This window comes from Phaseolus vulgaris, chromosome 3 (genome assembly GCF_051622355.1).
Source record: "Phaseolus vulgaris cultivar YP4 chromosome 3, ASM5162235v1, whole genome shotgun sequence".
NCBI classification, from domain to species: domain Eukaryota; kingdom Viridiplantae; phylum Streptophyta; class Magnoliopsida; order Fabales; family Fabaceae; genus Phaseolus; species Phaseolus vulgaris.
The window spans coordinates 54,932,612-54,950,020 of NC_143500.1; the positions used below are offsets into that span (position 1 = coordinate 54,932,612).

Genomic DNA, 17,409 nt, shown 5'->3' on the forward strand with positions numbered 1-17,409 from the left:
TACTATCGGTAGCGAAGAGGTTGTCATTACCGTAAATAAGATGTATGTAACATTTTTCCGTCAAGAAAGTGATAGTTTTGGACCTGCAAAATATATCTGCAGGGAAAATACTTTGCCCAATGTAATAATAATAATTTTAAAATATCATCGTACAAGATAAAAAGTCTATCGTACTAAATAAAATGTTATAAAATAATAGGTCATGCATTCTATCAAATAAAATATCATAAAAGGTCATCTTACCACGTTTTTTTGAGAATGGAAAATTATAGTGGTTAGTTTTCAGTTTTAAACTAATTTTCTTTTATATTTTTAAATTTGAAAATATTTTTAAACTAATTTTCTTCTATATTTTTAAAACTTACTAGATATTGATTTTAAAAAATAAAAAAATATTAATTTAAAAAATTTATTTGGAAAAACAGTTTTCAAAATCAAACATCATAAAAATTCTGTATATATAGTTATATTTTCAAATACGTATCTTTTATTTTCACTATTTTCTCTTTCTCTCTTAAATTATCTTTTTCCCAATTAGTCCAACTAATCATCTTCCTCTACCTAGAACTCAAAGATTTAAAAAATTCAATGGTCAGACGTCTCTTAGGATTTAGGATTGAGATCCAAACCTCTAATAAGAATAAAAATAATAAAAAATCATTGTACAAAATAAAATATCATAAAAGATCATCGTATAAAAATAAGAGTATTTTCATCTTCCATCAAGATGTTTGAAGTCCATCTCGTGAAAGGAGGTATTATTCTGAAGAACCTTTCGAAAATGATGAAGGAGTTAGTCGAAGTCGCCAGTTTCCACTGCTTCTCCTCAGGAGGAATCTTCTTCGATACAATGGATTCGGACAATTTAATCGTCAACTTTATCCTCCGATCTAGGGCACAATTTAATCGTCAACTTTATCCTCCGATCTAGGGGTTTGCGCACTACCGTTGTGACCGCGACATCATCATCATGGATATGGATGTTAACAGCTTGGTTGGGATGCTGAACTATGCGGATGATGATGATACCATCACCATTAAAGTCGATGACGGTTCCAACATTGTGAAATTCATAATTGAGAACCCTGGTACGTGATTTAGTTTTTTTTTTTGAAGAAGCACGATATAAGATTTCCCATTCCGAGATGAGGCGGGTGCTGATGGATATTGCTAAACCCGATATGATACTGCCGAATGCGGACCCAGAGTATGAGTATAAGCCATGGTTAAGATGCGATCGTTTGTCTTTGCTAGGATCTGCAATAATATCATTAGTACTATCGGTAGCGAAGAGGTTGTGTATGTAACATTTTTCCATCAAGAAAGTGATGGTTTTGGACCTGCAGAATATATCTACAGGGAAAATACTTTGCCTAATGTAATATAATAATAATAATAATAATAATAATAATAATAATTAATAAAAGATCATCGTACAAGATAAAAAGTCATCGTACAGAATAAAATGTTATAAAATATAATTGTATAAAATAATAGGTCATGCATTCTATCAAATAAAATATCATAAAAGATCATCTTACAACATTTTTTTAGAATGGAAAAATTAAAAACAGTTTATAATACGTAAACCGTTTATATATCTTAAAAAATTTGAAAAAACAGTTTTCAAAATCAAAATCATAATAGTTATATTTTCAAATACGTATTCAAGTATCTTTTATTTTCGCTATTTTTTTCCTCTCTCTTAAATTATGTTTTTCACAATTAGTTCTTATGTTATTCATGAAAGACCTGTGTGAAAGACAATGATACTTACACGAAACCCACGGCTATGTATCCTTATTCCTTGGATGATTATCGACTAATTGTGGCATGATCGGTATGATCTGTGGGCAGTAAGTTTAATTAATTGATTATCATTTGAAATTAAAGTTGGGATTGAAATGTAGTACTGTAAGACTGGTTAGTATTACATTTTGAAAATTGTTAAGAATTTTTATTATTAACACTGATTCATTCAATTTGAATGTAATTACCTCTTGTAAAAAATACTAATAGAAGAATATTTATTTAAAAAATCACGTCTGGATTATTCTTATACAAATTTTGCAGTTATAGCTTTTAAATTATATTGTGTAATCCTATGGACAGAATTAGGCTATACCCTGCATTCCTTCCTATTACTCCTTTGAATTTGGTGATTGTATCCAGAACGCAATGAGTCGTCGTAAGTGCTGATTGGTCAAAATATAAATCGTTTTGTTGATAATCGTTGCTGCATTGAATTCAATTGCATCAATGGCGGGGGTTTCTCTCAAGTGCGGTGACTGCGGTGCTCTTTTGAGAACCGTAGAAGAAGCCCAAGAGCACGCCGACCTCACTTCCCATTCCAACTTCTCTGAATCCACTGAACCGGTTCTCAACCTCGTTTGCACCGCTTGCTCCAAACCCTGCCGATCCAAAACCGTTAGTCCAATCCACAATTCTCGATTCTCATTTTAGGGTTCAACGATTTTCTTCTTATTTCTTTTATATATGATGTATGTGTGTTATTAACTGAATCTGTTACTGTTATTTTTTCTGTTGTTTGGATCACGTATACAGGAGTGATTTGCACACTAAAAGAACCGGTCACTCTGAGTTTGTTGACAAGACTTCCGAGACCGTCAAACCGATTAGTTTGGAGGCACCGAAGGTGGATGCAGCTGCTTCGTCGGAAAACCCTTCCGGCGCCGCATCAACTGATCAAAATGAAGGTGTTTTTTTAAATTTAAACCGAGTTAATTAACATGGGATATTCCTAATCTAAAATTGTAGAGTTATGAATTAAAGGCTGAATTACGTGTAACATGTTTTCTTAATCCGTTTTAGTTCCTACTATTTAGATTAGAACTGAATAGAAAGTGTGTGGGTTAAGGACTAAATAGTAAAGATCCTGAAGGTACAGGATCAAACGAGTATTTAAATATAAACAGATTTCACCATTATTCATTTAGGTAGAATGATGGAATTCGATTCTTTAGTTAATGAATAATTGTGAAGATGGTGTTGTGGTTTTAGTTTGTACTTTGTCTGATTGTGATGTATGATGTTAACGCAGAAATGGTTGTTCCCGAAGTTGACAAAAAGCTGCTTGAGGAACTCGAATCAATGGGTTTTTCAACGACGGGCTACGCGGGCGCTTCATCACTCTGGTGAACTTACTCGCAGTCTTGCATAGTTGTGTAGTAGTGTCTTTACTGGTCCAAAATTGTAATATTGTCGTATTTCTGTTATTTTTTTCCAACTGGTTTGTTTTTTGCTTTCTCATGTGAGAAGACTAATATAGGCTTGTGTAGTTTAGGTGGATGAAATGGAGGATCGTCCAAGTAAAATAAATAGAGGAAGACCAGTTATGTTTAGCTTGCATGGGGACTGTTTTTATTGAAAATGTGATTTGCAATACAGCCTAGCAGCATTGCTTGATCCTAGAGCTAATCTCACCTAGTGTGACGAGGCTTGATTGCTATTGTAGATTTTTTAATTTTTCTTCCTGCCTTGAAAATTATTTTATTTTGATGGGATAGTGATAGAAAAGGGGAATAATGAGATGGTGTGGTAAGTTTATTATAGAAGGAAATTTAAAAGTTAGTTAGCTGTTTACAGCGGTTGCGGAAGGGGGCTGAGACTTTCTTTCAGGAAGTCTATATATTCTTCTCTTATCTGGTAGATGGAAGGAGGATTATTGTTTTGTAACCGGGAAGGCCCTATTTTCCTTTCTAAACCTTGGTTTGGAAGTTTTCTGAGAAGTAATACAGTTTTGAGGGACTGCCTCTACAATTTCTTTTTTGTGTTTTACCTTCTCTGTGAAGGCTCCTAACAAATAGTTTGTGATCATCTTTAGTTATTATTGCATCATTGTACATTTCTGGAGTATGTTAGCTGCTTATGTATATGTAAGTGAGTACAATTGATTATAATAGTGCCTTTTGTCATGGGACATTCTTGGACGCTTGGGAAATGTTTTAGTCATATTTTCAAAAATATTGCAATACTTTATTAATATTTGCATATATCTGAACATTTATAGTTATCAATACTCTATGTAGATATTATTAAATTCAATTTCTCCCTTCTACAGGTAATGCTGGCCTTGAGGCTGCTGTAAGTAGAGCACGAGAATGATTCTGACATAGACCAGATGCCCTTGGTACAGTATTATATTATTACTATCTCTCTTTGTTATTGTGTGCTTAACTGTTGATTGCTGCATAAGTAACAAATTTGATGTTGCAAACTTAAACAAAAATAAGTCTAGTTCAAGTAATGTATAAGTGCCAAAATTTGTTCAGTGTAATCAACTTGCATCTCTAGTTTCTAACCTGCTGAATAATGATTCACTCAGGTACCTGTCAACACCAAAATTGAGGCTCCTAAACCTTCTCTTACTCCTGAAGAACTGAAGGCCAAACAACATGAACTAAGGTATAAAACTGAATTCAGAAAACATTCATACTAAAGGGAAAAGTTATGAAAGAGTTTTAATATTATTATGGAGAAAGGACTTGAGAATAATTTTATAAATGTATTGATTCACTTGATGGAAGTAATGTATAATTATGACCCAGGGTAATCCCTAATTCAGATAACATTAACACTAAAGGGTGAAGTTACGAAGCTATTTTAGAGTTTTAATATTTTTATGGAGAAAGGAGTAGAGAATAATTTTAGAAATGTATTGATTTACTTGATGAAAGAAATGTTTGATGATGACCCAAGGTAATCCCTAATCTGCTTTCACCTGATCTTTAAAGGACACAGTTGATGCACTCTTTATTTTCCTTAGTAGCATAGGATGATTAAGTTAACACCTAATGCGAATGTGTACTGCACCCTGAGTCCCTGATTTAAAATTTTAGGTAGTCTTGAAGTTGTTAATTATTAGAAATTAGAAATGTGTCTTCTTCTGTGTCCTCTACCATTTCATGTCAGTTGTATAAATGCCATTAATACACGACAATATTAATGTTATTGAAATTAGTGTCGATGTATTGAGTTCTGGCCTTGTGTTCAGTTGATATTGTCATAAGTTCATAACATAATGGCCTTTTGTTCTGGCCATTAATACACAAACATGTAGATTTTTTATATTATGTAGTTTAGCACATATGCACATGTGTCCAGAGCTAGTGTACATGGAGTTACTTTTTAACCCTATTTATTATTGCTTATATATCTTTAGATTGTGTAATAATTTGACTTTAAAACTATAATATCAAGGGAGAGAGCTCGCAAAAAGAGGAATAGAAGAGAGCAGAAAGAGAAAGAGAAAAGGTATTTTGTGGATTCATCCATTTGCTTCTCACTTATTTCTTGTGACTTTCTTTACTGAAATACACTTTGTTTAAAATTTTTACATCATGGAAAATATGGGGATGTGCTTGTATGAAGACTTTGTTAGAGATATAAAACCAACCATGGTTCTCCATGTACGTTTTTTGGCTTTTGGTATTGGGAGAGTTGGTCCCTGACATGGTGTATGACTCTATGACCCATTGGTCCATGAAGGGTTGAATTTTAGAACAACATAATGAATCTTGTTTGATGCATGTGATGTGATATGAAATCATCTTGAGCCTCCACTTTTATTTTATTTTTCGATTACCAATTTAATTATATTGAAGACTATACGGTAAATGGACTGTTGTTGTTGACATATTGGTAAGGTTTGGGTTGATTAAAAGTAAGGATGACCTAAACCCTAAACATTTTAAGCCATTGATTGAGTAACTGACTTCAAACATAGAAGTTTAACATAGCCATTTAAGCCTATGTGAAACAGAAAATTGCTTGAAGCCAGTTAAGGTTTCACAAAAAATGTGCTAAAAGGGGAAAAAAGAAGTTTCACATAGGCTTAAATGGCTATGTGAAACTTCTATGTTTGAAATCAGTTACTTAATCAATGGCTTAAAATGTTTTTAGGCATTCTTTGTACTAATTTTTCTGCTCTTATACAAGTCTAGTTATTCCCATGCAGTTGGACCAGTTTATAACATTGTAATATAGTATTTCTAAATACGTTTGTCCATATTTGTTAATGACTTTGGATTGTCATTTTCTTTATTTTTATGAAGGAGAGAATTCGCATTGGTAAGGCTTTGCTGGAAGCAAAGAGGATTAAAGAAGACAATGAGAGGAAGCGGTCTGGCTTAGCTAATAAATTTACTGTTGCACATCTTGTGTTTTGTTTTGAATGCAGTTGGCTACAATAAAATTTTGTTCCTCTTGCAGGTTGTTGGCCTTGAGAAAGGCAGAGAAAGAGGAAGAGAAAAGGGCTAGGGAGAAAATCAAGCAAAAGTTGGAAGAAGACAAGGTTTCAACATTTCCTAACCATTTTGTTCTCTCTCTTGATCTTTTATTGAGCCAGTTCTTACCTGGCTTTTGAATCAGATCATAGGAACTGTCTTTAATTGGAATATGAATGTGAAATATATAAGTCCTAATTCAGTCCTAAATCTGTGTTGCTTACATCTATTTGATTTTGGTTTACCTTATGCGTTAAATCCAGATCGTTTGTCATGTGGCTGTTGTTGGATACTGATAATACATTTTGGGATTTAAATTTATTTTCCCTCAAGATCATTAACTTTCAAGACATGATTGCTTAACTTTTTGTCTCAGTCTCTGGTAAAAAGATATAGAAGTCTAGGACATTAATTCAGGCTGTATATGTAAAGATAAGTCACCATTGTCCATACATGGTTGTCAAAAATGAATAAAAATTGTACTTTATTGATAAAAAGTTATTTATATCTGATAGATTTATGATCTTTTGAATTATACTATATATTGTTTACATTTTGGAGTTGCATTACACTTGGCATTTAGGTTATCCAAGTTATAGGTTAGATAAAAATGGTTGAGTTATGCTCCAACCCACAAATAAAATGTTCTGCAATATGCATATTAATGAAACCTATTTCAAAAAAGTTTGGTGAAAGAGCTAATTTCTGTTTTGCCATTTTATTGTTTTAATGAAAGAATTGAATGATTTGAGATACACATAAATAGGAGCATTAAGTGCAGAGAAAAATGTGTGAAATTTGAAGATACAGTGACTATTTGTGTTCAATGAAAGTTTCCGCAATGCCCATTTCCATACATGCTATACCAGAAACACCCATTCCGAAAATGACAGTCTACTTTTTGTTATTGCTAATCAAATTAAATATGGACAGAAGGAGCTTATGCATTTTGAACAAAACTGTTGGTAACGAAAAATAATCTTGGAGTTTGCTACTAACGCATTTATGGCTGCATGAGTTTTTTAGAAAAACTTGAGGAGTACAACAAGCCTTTTTCTTTCAAAAGATGGCATAGGAAATCATATATCTTTTATCACGGAATTTAAATCAAGTCACCTTGTTTGTCTATTATGACAGGCAGAAAGAAGGCGGAGACTTGGATTGCCTCCAGATGAACCTTCAGCAGCCAAACCTTCACCAGCACCTGTTGTGGAGGAGAAAAAGGTATGATCTTGGCCAAAAAAGTTATGGGAACTTTATTTTTGTCAGTTACATGTTTATTTGAAATTTGTGCATGCAGAGTTTTGTGCCTGTTAGGCCTGCCACAAAAGCTGAGCAAATGAGAGAGTGCCTCCGTCCTCTCAAGCAAAACCACCAGGTACATTATTGGGAACACCTTTGTAGTTGAGAGTATTAATAACTGTTTGATAGTTGATGAACTGGTGTCAATCTAACGTTGAATAGCATTAGCTTTAGAAACGTTAAAGTAGGTATTAAATATATTACTTAGGGAAAACTTCTATATGCTGTACTTATGAGTTGCATGACTCTAAATCTGGCTTTTGATCTCTGCTCTTCCCTCTATTGATTATATCAGAATTCTATAATGAGGAGAGGTGTGTGATCAAGCTCTTTGAAATATATTGTCTCTTTTATTTATCTTTAAGTTGGTATCAGAGTGGGTTGATCCCGCCATGCTGGTATCAGTCTTCTCCATCAAAGTATTCGCCGTCCGTCGTCATAGTTTTCTCCGGTATCCACCGGATCTGAAGTGTCTCTCCAAGCGATGACCAACCCTGTCGGTCTTGAAAGCAGATTCTGCTCCACGTGGCACCACGTGCACACTCTTGGTTTGTTGTTGTTAGGTGCGTGACATCTCGCCAAACCTCCTGGTCTCTGTTTTGACCGCGAGTTCTTCATTTCCGGCATGGTTTGAGGCCAAACCTAGGGTTCTCTATTTGTTTATTGGTGGTTGTTTCTTCTCTCTCAGTCTCCACTGTCGATAATGTCTTTTGCACCTGCTGTCTCCTTCTCCGAAACTCCCACCATTACTTTTGAAAAATTGAATTGGATAAATTATCTCTCTTGGGTTGCATCAATTGAACTTAATAGTGTATGTTGATGATATAGTCATTCCAGGGAATGATGCTACCGGGATATCTCAGCTAAAGGAACACTTGTGTAAAGATTTTCAATCCAAGGATCTTGGAAGCCTCAAATACTTCTTGTGTATTGAAGTAGCTTAGTCAAAAGAAGGTGTTGTAATCTCTCAAAGGAAATATGCTCTATATATCCTAAAAGAGACAAGTATGATTGATTGTAGATTAGTGGAGTTCTATTCTATGGACCTAAATTAGAAATTAATGACGAAGCAAGGTGAATCTGTCTCTGATCCAGATCTAAAAGACATAGAAGACTGGTCCGAAATCCTCTTTATCTTACTATTACTAGACTTGATCTATCTTTTGTAGTTGTTATTGTTAGGCAGTTCATGCAGGCTTCTTGTATAGGCCATTGGAATGCTATCATCTGTATTTAAAGATACCTCAAAAAGGCTCCATTACAATCTCTGGTAGTAGTGATGTTGATCATGCAGGATCCCCTATTGACAAAAGCTCTACTATAGGACATTGTATTTTCCTTGGAAGGAAAAATTATTTCTTGATAACGTAAGAAACGAAACGTAGTTGCTTGATCAACTGTTGAAGCTGGATATAGAAGAATGACGTCTCTTGGGAACTTGTATGGGTGAAACAATTTCTTCAGGAACTTAACTTTTGTGAGATTCAACAAATGAAGATGCATTGTGAATGTGATAACCAAGCTACTCTGCACATTGCTTCTAATCCAATGTTCCATGAGAGGACTAAACACAGAGAAATTAACTGTCATTTTATTTGTGAATGATCAACTTGCAAAAAGAGTGTTTACAAAATCCTTAAGAGGACCTCAGATTGAATTTATGTGTTCTAAGTTTAGTATATACAATTTGTATGCTCTAGCCTGAGGGTAATGTTAGAATAGGTATTGAATATAGGTTGTAAGTAGTTGTATTGGAAAACTGCTATGTAGTGCTATGTAGTGTACTTATGAGTTGTACCTATCTTTGTACCTATTTCCTGAATGAACCATGATGCCAGGATGAACTTGTTCATAACCTTATAGCCTAAATAATGAGTATAAGTGGTTGTTGCATAAAATAAGGTTATAAACAACCAAAGGTTCCCTTCAACCTCTGACAAAACTGTAATCCTCCCAAACATCCTACTAGGAGATAATGGTGAGGCTTCAAACTTAACAACTTTATAGTGGGGTTGAGGTTTACTAAGGCTGCCTGATGATCTCTCATCGCACTTTTTGAGCGTAAGTTGGTGAAGGAATCTCTTTGTAACAGCAAGCGTATTTAAGATGGTTGGATCAATTGATTATTTTTCTGTTTTTGGTTACAAAAGTTGTGAAGGGGTGGAAAGGCTATTGAGTACCTCATTGTTTAATTCTTTGGGTGAGGTTGAACCTAAGCCTTTCAAACATGGCGCTTTGATCCTTAGTAACTAAATCAACCTTTGTTGGCTTCATTTCTCTGTAAATAATCAGTTTCGTTAATGAGTGGGAGGATTTTCCATTAATTAATCGGAGGACATTCCGTTAGTGATCAGGTTTCAGTTGGTGTACAATTATTGGTGTGCTTGACTTTTTTTTTATTGCATATCCGGGTCTTAACTGGCAACCGTGCGCAATATGATTAGTCCATGATATCTGAACAAAGGGAAATGCTTGAATCGCAGTTTCCAACTCAGAATGCCCTGCAAAGCATAGTAGATAGTTCATGCTATATTGGCATCATGGTGTGTCATTGAAGTCTGTCACATTGCAGCTCACTATTGTGCTTGGAGTTGCATGAATCAGTGCTGCTATTTCATAAGAGACATAAACCTCTTTTTTGGCCCTTAGAACAATGCTATTTGGTGCTGTTTATGGGGGCAAATCTTTGGGTTTTGTGTCCTCTCCCCCTTGTATTTGATTAGAGCACAACACTAATTCCCACTCTCACTCCTTTCAATGGTTAATTATCTAACTACTCTCGTTAGTCTCTTCTCTATTCGACGCAAACCATCTAACCCAGAGCTCTCAGCTGCATTTCTGTCCAACCCATGGCACTTTGGTGGAGTATAGGCCTACTCAAAATCTGTGGAACTCTGGCTCATCATTTTGTGTTCTATGCTCTGTTCACATAAACGGAGGATGGTCTCTTGGCCAAGAGACCTCAAATGTGTTACCAGCCAACCAACAATCTGTATTTGTGGAACTCTAACACACCATTTTGTGGTCTCTACTTTGCTCACATCCTCTTGGGTTGTATATATATATTTGAGCTTGTGTGCCTTTTGTTTTCACTTTCTTGCACTGTCGTGCTCTTGTAAGTAACCTATGTTGCCCGTTTGTACTTTTACTTTTTTTCCATGTATTTTTACCTTACTCTTGCTATTAACTTCTGTGTTTGGCATAAAATTATGGCTTTTAATCATGGATATGTTCGTTGAGAACACACACAACACACTCATATGTGCATTATTTCATTTATGTCTATTCATTTTGTAATGGTAGTCATCCCAATTCGTTATCATGCTTTATCTGTTTTGGGGTTGGTTGCTCCACTATTATCTAGTATTGATGACTTTGCTGTTTAGATTTCAATTTAAGTGCACCAGTTCCATCTTGTCAGTTTGATAAGTGATTTAGTTTTTATTTACACATGGGGATGATTTTTCCCACTAATTGTTGGTTTCATTTGACAAAAGTCGAAGTTTCCAATATATAGGTGTATGATTATTGCCTATTGATGAGCAATAATTTTGTGAACAGGGCAATTCTGAGTCATTAGGTCGGTTGAATGAACTTGAGGAGATGCGTGGGAAATTGGAATCAAAGAAAATGGTGATGGAGAAAATGTCAATACGTTCTAGGCTGGCTAAGGAGGATGCTAGCAAGCAGGAGGAGCAGCTTACTGGTGAAGTGCAATCACTTTTGGTTGCAGGGGTGCTCTTTCTGGATCCAGCAGAAACCTCCAAGTATAATATTTTTTTCCTGGAAATAATTAAAATTAATAAGTTCAGTAAGTCTGTATGAATTTTTCTCTATCTTTTTTTTTATCAGCAATGATGAAGAGTGTTTCTGAAAAAAGAATCTATGTTATGAATATTGGCAAACAATTGGGATGGTACACATGGATTGAACCTTTTCTTTTTTGCATCATTGTGGTTGACATTTTGAGTGAAATTAATAGAAGAGTATATAAGGGTCTTCTATTCTATAAAACACTTATACTTCTATATGATCACGTCTATGTATCAGATATATGTATACAGTTTTGCTACACTTTGATACTTAACTAATTTGTATCTGTAACACATCCAAGCCTTTAAAAAATTATGAAAATATAATATAGCCTAGATATGAGAATAGAAGTATGTATAAGATTTACTAGCATTGTCTCAATGTACAAGAGTAGAAGTTGTCCTCTTTATGAATGATGCTCAAGAAAGGAATAAATTTGATACTATTCCTAAGTGTAGATAATAGGTGTTGATTTATGAATACAACAAACAGTAATGACAAGTTGACAACTGTTAAATCGTAGAAAATAGAGTCATTGAGCTGAAATCGTGTATTTTTTGAAAGAACACAAATGCTTTATTTATATTAGGAAAACAGAATTAATACCGTGAATAGAAAGAGAGATTTGATATCCTCTAAGAATAAAGATATGATACGAGAATAAAAACAAACATTCCTAATAATACATATATTTATTTCTATAATCATAATAACAACAATAATCATATCCCCTAAGTGAGGCTAGCTATATATATCACATGATGCCATTGAACTTGATCTAAACATAATTCTCAATAATTATTTGAGATATGATTTGATTACATTAGATAGATGATTTTATTACATTAGGGAGATATGGTATGATTTGAAAAGGAGATATCATGCTAAATATTTCCCATTATTAGATATTGATTTTGTTCCTTATTACTGTATCTCTTCGTCATTATAAATAAGAATAATCATGTGTACCCAATACATGGAATTTTAGTATATTCCTTCTCGGTTTATCTCTTCTCAACATGGTACCAGAGCAGTACCATCCTTCATGAATTGTTTTGTCACTAATCCTTTCAACATGGTATGAGGAGCCTAAAGAGAACAAGACCCTAATCTGTGCATTTCCTATAGGTCCACTGCTCATACGTGTAATTTTTAGAAGCATAGTATGCTTGATGGTTTTTGTTTTTTTTTCCTTGTTGTCATTGTTCACTCCGGATACACTATTCACCACCGTTTGCCTAGTTCAATGCTGACAACTTCTTGGGGAGTTTTTTTTCTGACAAGCATTATACCTCCGTCCCCGTCAGGGAATGTATGGTTACGAAGCAAGGAGAGGAAGATTGGGTGTCCGACATGAAAAAAGTAATCAAGATCGAGAAGAAGGGAAGGATGGCCATGACTTGTCTCTCGCCAAGAAAGCTTCCCGATTTGTCTTTGGGGAATGTACATAATAGGTCCCTTCCCGCAAGCTACTGGGCATAGGAAGTTTTTGTTGGTAGCAGTGGATTATTTTACAAAATGGATAGAAGCAGAACCCCTCGCAAGCATCACAACTCGACAAGTTCAGAGTTTTGTTTGGAAGGACATCGTTTGCAGGTTTGGAATCCCGCACACCATCACGGATAATGGAAGACAATTCACAGATCGAAAGTTGGCCGAATTCTATGAAAGCTTGGGCATCCGACACAAAACAAGTTCTGTGGAACACCCGCAAACTAATGGCCAAGATGAATCTGCCAACAAAGTCATCCTAAATGAATTAAAGAAAAGAATTGGCAGTGCCAAAGGTAAGTGGGTAGAAGAGCTCGTGGAAGTTCTCTGGGCGTATCGGTGTACCCCCCACTCGGCAACTGGGGAAACCTCGTACAACCTCACCTACGACACAGACGCCATGCTACCAGTCGAAGTCGGAGAGCCGACAATCCGAAGAGAACTCCATAACTTGAAGATAAATGAAGAATGTTTGAGAACGGAGTTGGACTTACTCCAGGAGTCACGAGACAAGGCCAAAATAAAGGAAGAAGCTTGCAAACGAATAGTTGCAAGAAGACACAATTCAAAAACTAAACCCAGAGCATTCCAAGAGGGAGATCTGGTTTGGAGGGAGAAGCTCGCAAGGTCCTGGCAGAAAGAAAGATCAATGCAAATTGGGAAGGCCCTTTCAAAATCAGAGAAAATCTTCAGAACGACGCGTATCTCCTAGAACAACTGAATGGCCGAGAAATTTCCAGGACGTGGAACGCGAGCCATTTTAAAATGTACTTTAGTTGATATGTATCATAGGTGTACTCTTTCCTACCTTCAATCTTTTTTCCCAGAGGACTTTCCCGAAGGTTTTTGATTGAAGAAAGGTTTTAACGAGGCACCACATTCAATGAAATCATGCTTATCAGCTAAATTCTCTAGCAAATCACTAATGCAAGCACCTAAGAAGAGAACCTCTCAGTCAAGGAAGAATTCACCCAAGTGAATCCCTACCGAGAGTCTAATGAAAACCCTCTCGGCTAAGAGAGTCTCAAAGAAAACCTCTCGGCCAAGGAAGAATTCACCTAAGTGAATCCCTGCCGAGAGTCTAATAAAAAGCCTCTCGGCCAAGAGTCTCAAAGAAAACCTCTCGACCAAGGAAGAATTCACCCAAGTAAATCCCTGCCGAGAGTCTAATAAAAAACCTCTCGGCCAAGGAAGAATTCACCCAAGTGAATCCCTGCCGAGAGTCTAATGAAAAACTTCTCGGCCAAGAGTCTCAAAGAAAACCTCTCGGCCAAGGAAGAATTCACCCAAGTGAATCCCTGCCGAGAGTCTAATAAAAAACCTCTCGGCCAAGAGAGTTTCAAAGAAAACCTTTCGGTCAAGGAAGAATTCCCCCAAGTGAATCCCTGCCGAGAGTCTAATAAAAAACCTCTCGGCCAAGAGAGTTTCAAAGAAAACCTCTCGGCCAAGGAAGAATTCACCCAAGTGAATCCCTACTGAGAGTCTAATAAAAAACCTAAGGTATTTTGTAATAGTGACAACACTAGAGTTTTCTTTTTCAAATTTCTAATAGCATCTAACTTGTTGTTTTGGGTATTTTTTACCATTAATTTCAAAGTTATTGTTATTAATATGTATTCCTATTAAATAAAGATGTTCCTAATAATAAATATATAATCTAGATATTCCTGATTATAAAAGTTTGCACCTTATATAATTCTGACTATTTGTTCCTGGTTCACTCTGGCACACTGCATGCAACATATAACATACTAAAAGTGCCATCTAGAAGATCTGAATAGTACCAATTCAAATAAAGCATTTCGTTAAATCTCTTTCTTTCATGGACTAGAATGAAAAATCACTTACTTTTTTGGGATTATGTAATTAAAGTGATAGACATCAATGAGTGCTTGTATATCTTCATGTTAAATTGATTACAATACAAACATCAATGGTTTACTAACTAAGCTATAGTGCAGAAGCAGTGTTAGCAAAAAAACCAGTATGTCCACTTCAATAATGGTTTTTTCTTTTAACAGAATAAAAGTATCCTTGATGAATTGGGAAAGCTGTTTGAACTTTGAAACAAATATTTTGTATATGCCTGCTAATATTCTTTCTGAAGTTCTATTATGCACCCTAAGACAAGTATTAGGAGATTTGTTATGTCTAATAGCTACTTAGTTTTTCATTTCCATGCTGTTTTTTCAAGGTGACAAAACTTGTTGGAGTCGTGGAAGCTGATTTAAAATAAAAAACCGAGCAAAGCATAAAGAATGTCAACAAGTCAGAAATAGAATTATGCAAGGATATAAACAAAATTGAGGTAAGCCAATCTATTTCTTTTGACAACGAATAGTATATATATTTGTTTTTTCTTTTATAGGAAGAGTTTTCTTTTAATTTTTCTATAGGAAGAGTACTAGATAAGACATGATAGTATGAGGTTATGTTGGGACAAGTCTGGTTATGTTGTTGATTTTGTTGTTATTGCTGATCTGTGGTTTGTGGTTAGTATTTAACTGCTTGGAAGAAGTTTTTCTTTGATAATTTATATTTGTTTATGCTGTGAACTATATTTACAGGACATCTGTGGAAATGAGTCTGAATGATTTCACTGGGAAGGTTATACTGATTGTGAATGTTGCCTGACAATGGTAACATACTGTGTGTGTTCAGAAAGCTTAGATCTTTGCTGGTGAATGTGAAATAATCTCTACAGGGTAGGGATATTGTAAAGCTAGGGATATTGTAAAGCTATAGTTTTCAGGGCTAGAGCATAGGTTTTTAGGTTGGACTATGCCACACAACATTGTTTCTTAGTAATAGAAACCGTTCTTAAGAAGATATAATATAAATTGATATTATCAAAGTCTGCACAATGAGTTTCATGATGTTTGGCATGATTTTTTTAATGTTATTAAATTGAAAAATACAAGCTCAATTGTAAAACTAACAGTTGTATCAGGAAGCTTATAGAAAAAACAATATTCAATTTTCAAGGTAAGTAAAAAGTATAAAGAAAAAGTTATAAATAATTTTTTTTTAATAAAAAAAAAGAAATAGAGTAATTTAAAATTAATTTCACATTAGTTAATGTAATTTTAAAATTGATTTATTTTAATAAAAAAATAGTTTTCTTTTTAAAATTAATTTATTTCAATAAAAATATATTTCAAATTGTAAACTAGAAAGTTATTTGAAATTCTTTGTGTGTCAAACTTGTAGGTTAAGCCTACATTTTTTCAAATAAATAATATAAAAAATATTTTAAAGGTTAAGTCCACGCTAATTTGTGGCCAACATGAAGGTTTAGCTTACGCTTATTGTGTGTCTCTCTCGCAGCTAAACTCACTCAACTTGGACATTTTGAAGGTTTGGCTCACGCTAATATAATTTTGTGTGGGCTCAGCAGGGGTCAAACTCATAATTTTTTATAAATTTCTAAACTCTTTGTAGGCTAAGCCTACGCTTGATCTACGCAATAAACACCCGCTAATATATTTACGTGAAGTATATTAGCTACAAAATTCTTATTAACGCTATGCCGACGATAATGATCCTTTTGTGTAGGTTTTTCAAAGTTAGGGTTCCTTTTTGGCTCACGATAATAAACCTTTTATTTTGTAGTTCACTGCCAGAGCTGAAAGGAAGGTTCGTTTGTGTATGAAACTGTTTGATTTTTTTCGTGGGTGAATACTCCTCCGTTTGACCTGAAATTTGTCGCGTTTTGTCCCAAATTCAGTGGAGATTCTTGGGTGGAATTTCAGGAAAAAACTATTCCGGGAGAATTTTTTAAAAATTTTGTGCAAACCAAGGCTACCGAAACTTGTGAAATTCTGGCCTAATTTCTGCAATTTCATTCTGGGTCCGTATTGCGCCGAAAAAAACATACACAGTCACTTTCGTATGTTTTTTGCACCTAGACAAGGAGGCACGTCCATAAACGAATCACAAAAAGAAGATACGGGGAAGAAAAAGTCAGGACGTTTTGTTTTCGGAAAACCGGTTTAGTTCACTCTCGGTCTGGGACTTACTGCGCCTTACTCCTTGGGTATTTTGGTCTGAAATTTTTACCAGACATTCGTCACTGTGTCTATTGAGTTTTGGCTGAGGTTTGAGCCCCAGATTCGTCCCACAAGATTAGTAATAAATTTATTATTCGTCACTGCTAGGGCTGAAAGGAAGGTTCGTTTGTGTGTGAAACAGTTTCATTTTTTTCCTGGGTGAATACTCATCCGTTTGACCTGAAATTTGTCGCGTTTTGTCCCAAATTCAATGGAGATTCTTGGTTGAAATTTCAGGAAAATACTATTCCGGGAGAATCTTTCAGAAATTTTGTGCAAACCAAGGCTATCCTCTACCGAAACTTGTGAAATTCCGGCCTAATTTCTGCAATATCATTATGGGTCCGTATTACTCCGAAAAAACTTCACACAGGCACTTTCGTATGTTGTTTGCACCTAGGCAAGGAGGCACGTCCATAAACGAATCACAAAAAGAAGATACGGGGAAGAAAAGCCAGGACGTTTTGTTCTCGAAAAACCGATTTTGTTCACTCTCGGTCTGGGATTTA

At 35.0% G+C, this 17,409-nt stretch overlaps 1 long non-coding RNA gene and 1 pseudogene across 2 annotated transcripts; both read left to right on the plus strand.

Annotated features, from left to right (window-relative positions):
• The first annotated feature begins 1,145 nt into the window (after positions 1–1,145).
• On the plus strand, positions 1,146–11,561 carry LOC137805717 (uncharacterized; annotated as a pseudogene). The gene is made up of 10 exons (XR_016519430.1): positions 1,146–1,225; positions 2,566–2,717; positions 3,062–3,155; positions 4,082–4,150; positions 4,346–4,425; positions 5,221–5,274; positions 6,232–6,313; positions 7,383–7,469; positions 7,546–7,623; positions 11,109–11,561. The product of XR_016519430.1 is annotated as an uncharacterized LOC137805717 (transcript).
• A 3,466-nt stretch (positions 11,562–15,027) lies between these two features.
• Positions 15,028–15,708, plus strand: LOC137826866 (uncharacterized). The gene is made up of 2 exons (XR_016519377.1): positions 15,028–15,159; positions 15,419–15,708. It is a non-coding gene; the product is annotated as an uncharacterized LOC137826866 (long non-coding RNA).
• Positions 15,709–17,409: the final 1,701 nt, after the last annotated feature.